Source organism: Talpa occidentalis, unplaced genomic scaffold (genome assembly GCF_014898055.3).
Source record: "Talpa occidentalis isolate TD23 unplaced genomic scaffold, MPIMG_talOcc4v2.1 talOcc4.9, whole genome shotgun sequence".
Taxonomy (NCBI): domain Eukaryota; kingdom Metazoa; phylum Chordata; class Mammalia; order Eulipotyphla; family Talpidae; genus Talpa; species Talpa occidentalis.
The window spans coordinates 10,523,179-10,529,178 of record NW_023605305.1 but is presented as its reverse complement, the minus strand read 5'-3'; the positions used below and the strand labels follow the sequence as shown (position 1 = coordinate 10,529,178).

Below are 6,000 nucleotides of genomic sequence, written 5' to 3'. Positions count from 1 at the left end.
AAGTCCTGGTTGGAAGACATTTTTTAATAGAAACTTGAATGAACTGATTTTATTCTCAGTTGGACACCTTTGTCTATAGAATAAATACCTTTGTCTATAGCTCCTTAACTCTTAACTTAGAGTTCAAAGCCTTTAGAGAAGGTTCTGCTCTCCCTTCCACTCTTCCCTTACTCTCCCACACTCTCCCTTGGGCCAAACTATTCCTAGAATTTTCTTTGAGTTTTCCAACCAGTTCGCGAAGAGGTCACATCTTCCTTCCTGTTGTCCTTATCTTTCTCCTCCTCAGTCCCTACTTCTTCCACGGAGTTTTCTCTGACTGAGAAGTAGTAAGACATGGAAATAGACTCTGAAGGTCTAAGGAGCAAGCCTCAAAGAATATTGGGGAGGAAAGTTTTGCAGGCACAGAGAGGAACAAGTACATAAGGCCCTGTAGTAGGAGCCTGCTTGGCTCTTCAGAGGCACATGGTGGCCAGGACAGAGTGTGCAGACAGGAAGTAAAGTTAGAAAGGTGGTGGAAGCAGATGGCATAGGATCTTGTAGCCCATCAGTTTTACGCTGAAATGCAAAAACATTAGAGGACTTTGTTGTTGTTGTTTTTAAGCTATGTTATGTTGTATTTCTTTCCTTATTTTTGCATAGAAGAACTGGGGTGTAGGCCAGAGATGCAGGGGGTGAGAGGATTCACCAGAGACAAAGCAGGGAGCAGAACAGGGAGCTCTACTGAAATACACTGCTGAGGGGAGCAGCGGACAAGACAGGAGAGATCTGCTGCGCCATGTGGGTCAGCTCCCTAGCCAGGGATAGAACTCTGGCCATAGCAGTGACAGTGCTCAGACAACCCATAGGCCACCAGGGAGGCCCCAGATATTAGAGGACTTTGAAGGCAGGCGTGACACATCCCATTCATGTTTGACCATCGTGCTGAGAATGTTGGAAGCAAGAGTAGACCCAGAGAGTCAGAAGAGTTGCAATCATCCAAGAATGATGGAAAAGGAGGCAGGGACAAGAGCTTGGTGGCTGGATACATTTTGCTGGATGGGCTGATGGGATTTGCTAAGAAATGGGATGTAGAGTTTGAGGGAAAAAGAAAGAGGAATTAAGGATGGTTCTCATATTTTTGGTGTGAGCCAATGGAAAAATGGGAGTTAACACTGAGATGGAAAAAATGGGGAGAAAGAAGTTTGGGTGGGGAAGAGAATTAGGCGTTCATGTTTGGCTGGCCTAAGTTTGGAGTGCCTGGTAGGCCCAGTTTATGGGCTCAACCCTCTCCTCCCCTTCCAGTTCCCCCATGACTGCTCACCCCAGAACCCCTGGTCGCCACCATGCATGGCCTCCCCTGCTGACACTGGCTGCCTTGGTCTCTCCCAGGTTGAGGGCCAGGCTCCAGCTTGCCTCCTTCATGCCTGCTGCAACAGGAATTGCAAAAGCTCCAGGCACTGGGCCCAAATAACCACGGAGTTCTTGGTTCCTCCCACCACGTCTGAGCCCAGATTAAGTTCTAAACAAGAGTTGGGGGAACTGGAGTCCCCAAGTTGCCCGAAGAGGCCAGAGATGACAACCCAGTGGTGCAGGGGTAAATTCTTATCATGGAGCGACTAGAGATAAGAAGGAGTCAACAGATGAATTCTATTTCCTCCCACAGGCCAGAAATAAATCTCCTTCCCAAGAGGCAGCACGGGCTGTTGTGCTCCCCCAGGCCTCCCTGGAAAGGTTCCCGTGTGACCCAGCCACTCGCTGTGTTTTCTTGTGGATTTGTGGCTAGTTCGATAATGCGCCACCTGTGTTTGCTTTCCCTCACTCTCTGCCTCATTTCCCTTCTCCCTCTCCGCCCTGGGATCGCACTTCTCCATACAGCAGAGTGTTAGCTTCGCCTGGGGCTCAGATGTCGAAGGAACCCAGGCTAAGTCAACATTCCAGTGGAAACGCAGAGTAAGCAAGGGAGAGGCCTAAGCTGGAGATGAAAGTGCAGAGGGGAGTAGGCACGTGCTTCCCTAAGATAGACTAAGGAATGAGGACAACCAGAGGCGAAAAGAAGACCAAGGAGGAGAGACAATGGCCCCCCGAACTACAACAGCTGGGCAGCGAGGATGAATCAGCAGAAGGGGGTGAGAAGGAATGCCCGGAGAAGGGAGAAAAGAAGGGCGTCCCAGAAGCTGAATGAAGACAGAGAACTTGATGAAGTCGGTCAAATGAAGACAGAGAATCAGACATCGCCTTTCACGCCAAGGGGGTTACTCTGGCTACAGTGACAAGGATTGTTTCCATGGAAGGATCAGCCCCCAAGGCCTGAAGACAGCAGGCTTGGGAGAGAATAGGAGGAGGTTAGGAGACAGCAACCGTGCACCATTTTCAAGGAGTTTTTCCCAAGGAAGGACAAAGGAAAGAGGCCGTAGCTGGAGGAGGGGTGGAGTTGATAGTAGGTTTTTTAGGATGGGAGAAATTACTCATGTTTGTATGTGGATGGGAATGATTCAGTAGAGAGGGTAAAACCAATGACGCCAAAGAGGAGATGTCTGCAGCTTGGAAGTTTCCAGCAGAAATGCTACAATTTTAGATTCCAGGGGGCTGGAATAGGAGGTTTCTTTCAAAGCAAAGAGGGAGAATTCTAGACATCTGGAATTTCCTCTCCATGGATGCCTGGGTCTCTAGGGCCCAACTTTTAAGTTGAACATTTACTTTTTGATGTGGTTAGAATCCCGGAGCCCACAATCTGTTCCCAAGAGTATTTAATTAAATGTGAATCTGGTGTGCATCTGTGACTAATTAATGCTGATCAAAAACAATTAAATATTAAATGTCAGTGCCGTTACCTGGTTCCTTGCTAATAATTGCAAAGAGCTGAATGTAATTATCAAGTCCTGACCTCCACTGGAACCAAGTTCACGTTAAAACAATGAAAGTCTAAAACGGAGCTAAGGAAAGCACAGATTTTTTTAATTAAAACAAACAAACAAACAACTGAAGCCATGAAATGCTGAACATCAGAGTAAAGGTGTTGCTCTGGGCTCCCCTTCTCAGCCTGCAGGTTCAAAGGACCCACTTTCTAGTAGAAATAATGGCAGCTCCACTGAGCAATGTAGTGATAACTTCTAAGAGTTCTCCTTAATAAAATAGGCTTTTGGTGCTGTTACAGGATATGTATAAAATGCTGCTGCGATTGATTCAACAGGTGTTAATGAGGCCTTGATGTGGCCAGTCTTACGCTAAGCTCTGGGGATAAAGAAGTGCCTGGGCTCTGTCCTCAAGGTCTACTCTGGTGCTTCTCAGCTGGTGGCCTGATGTCCACCACCTGGTTTGTCCTTCCTGTCTCCACTTCATCTTGTATTCTGTGGCTACTGTTGTCTCCTGGTTTCATAAACAACATTTTTATTTTCATTTCTTGTACTGTTTGGGGGTGATCTTAAAAGAGCAGGGGCAGAAGTGCCTTTATGCTGCCATCTTGAAACTGACAGGCCACAACCCTTATGGTCCTGGTGAGGGTGGGAGGCATCCAGCAGATCCTACAGATGGGCTGCCTCTTACCCGAGGGAGCAGTGTGGGAGCTGGAAGGACAGAGACCAAACAAAATGGCTTGGATCCATTCTTTGGATGGGAGCCAGAAGAGTGAGTCAGGCCAGCAGGTCATCCAGCAAAGTGAGGGGGCGGAGAATAGGATATATGAAGCCAAAACAGAGTTGAGGATCAAGGCATTTACAAACAAGGAGAAGTAGGACAGACAAGCAAGGGGTGGTCTGGAAGGAACCCAGAGACAAACTGGAGATGCTAGTGATGACTTTTTTAAAAAATATATTTATTTATTTGTTTATTGAAGAGCTGGGATGTAAGCCAGAGGTATGGGGAGTGAGAGGACTCACCAGACAGAGTGGGGAGCAGTACACACAGATCTACTGAAATACACTGCTGAGGGGGGCAGCGGGCGAGACAGGAAAGGTCTGCTGTACCATGTGGATTAGCAACCCAGCTGGGGATCGAACTCGTGCTGCAGTGGCTGGTAGCCCTGAGACTTTAACCCCTGCGCCACCAGGGAGGCCCTGATGCTGATATTTTGAATCACGAGAAAAAATGCTTTGACTCTGACTTCCTAAGAGGCCGACTTCCTTAACTGAACAAACAATGAGCACTTGGTTTATGGAAGATACCTGGCTAGAACACCGGAGGATTTGGAAATGTGTAAAATTGAGGCAAATCATGTAAGATTCATTTGAATTTTGACAGATTACTTTCATAATTAAGAGCAATTTGGACTTGAACTAAAAAAGGTCCAGTCTTCAGTTTTAATTGTGTCACTAACATTCACAACAGAGGTCAGGGCTGGATTTACCAGTAAGGAGGTGACCCACCTGGCAGTACTAAAATCTTGAAAACAGGCCTAAAGGGCTACATAATACCCACAGTCAAAGTGGGCTCTGGAAGGATTTAAAAGTAAAAATAGACTCCAAAACACCAAAGAAAAAAAACAAAGTAGGAGATCATTGTGACCTAGGGAATGGGATTGGATCTTTTCAACAAGAGTGAAAAAACAAATGCCTTAAGAAGGGAATCTATTAATTTGATTGCATCACAACAGAATCCCGCTTGACAATTAACTCTGACAGTTGACAGATGACAGAGTAAAAGGAGATATTTGTCATATCTGAAACTGACAAGAGATTGAAATGTACAATGTATGTGGGTTACCTACACATCAGTATGGCAAAGATAAGGCTCTGCAGAGGATGCTGTGGTGTCCCGCAGACCCCCTACCTCAGCACAGAGGGATTCTCTCCTCCAGCTCAGCCAAAGAGTGTTGCCCTTGCCCAAGGTCAAATCTCTTCCCCAAAGACATTCTGTGCCCAATGCCTGCTTCAAGGCAGAGTATAAATGCCTAACCTTGCCTCAAGTCAGGACAATTCTGAATGTCCATCTCGACTCCAGAGTTCCCCATGGTTCTATCTGATGTCCTCAGAGCTGCTTGATCACAGTTCAGCTCCTCCCTCTGCGCAATTGTGTTTTGTTCACTCCCCACAGATACAGTTCTTGAGAGCATCCTACTCTCCCCTCGCCCCCCATAAACTTTTTACATGCCAATTTCAGAATCAGAGTTTATTTGACAGATAATCCAACTCATACCAGTTGACATGGAAGTGGTCTTAAGAAACAAGATATGGGCCTCCCTGGTGGCGCAGTGTGTTGAGCGTAGCGCTGTGAAGCTGTCTGCAGCCTCTGCAGCATGGATTCAATTCCTAGACAGCCAGGGAGATACCCACATGGCACAGCAGGCCTCTCCTGTCTCGCCTGCTGCTCCCCTCAGCAGTGTATTTCAGTCAATCTGCCTGTTCTGCTCCCCGCTCTGTCTCTGGTAAATTCTCTCACCCCCATACCTCTGGCATGTACCCCATTTCTTGTATAAAAAAAATAAATCTTTAAAAAAAAAAGATACAAGCTAACATCAGATTTTAGAGCTGGATCTTCTGTCAATCACCTGGCAATGAAGACTGTCAATGATGTTTTCTAGAATACCAATAGCCTCTGGTCTGCAATTATGGTACAATTATTAAAATTTTCCCTGGGGGTGAACTGAAATGGGATGTGAATGGAAGGGAATAAACTGATGGGTGCAATATATCAGGTCTTTGAGAGTTTTAAAGACTTTGCAGGAGGCTGTTGCTGGAGGCTGTTGTTGGAGGCTGTTGCTGGAGGCTACTGATGCACAGGAGAAAGACAATAAAAGATGGAGGGTGGCTAATTACCAAGGGAAGGTGAATTCACCAGAGTAGGCCCTGAAAAACCAGACAGATCCTGGGAGAAGACCCAAATTCCATCAAGTAGTAGAACCAATTGTGGCTGCTAGGCTACAAGTGGTATCTCTGCAATAAAAGATGGAAACAGGGCCTCCCTGGTGGCGCAGGGGTTAAGCAAAGCACTGTGAAGCTGTCCGCAGCCACTGCAGCATGAGTTCAATCCCCAGCCAGGGAACTACCCACATGGCACAGCAGACCTCTCCTGATTCACCCGCCCATT

General features: G+C 46.8%; 1 protein-coding gene across 1 annotated transcript in view; it reads left to right on the top strand.

Annotated features, from left to right (window-relative positions):
• The first annotated feature begins 1,009 nt into the window (after nucleotides 1-1,009).
• The window catches only part of UBR4 (ubiquitin protein ligase E3 component n-recognin 4), a 336,932-nt gene continuing 331,941 nt past the window's right edge, over nucleotides 1,010-6,000 (top strand). Inside the window, exon 1 of the mRNA XM_054691340.1 lies at nucleotides 1,010-1,013. The gene's annotated coding sequence lies outside the window, so the exon portion shown is untranslated. The remainder of the gene's footprint in view (nucleotides 1,014-6,000) is intronic.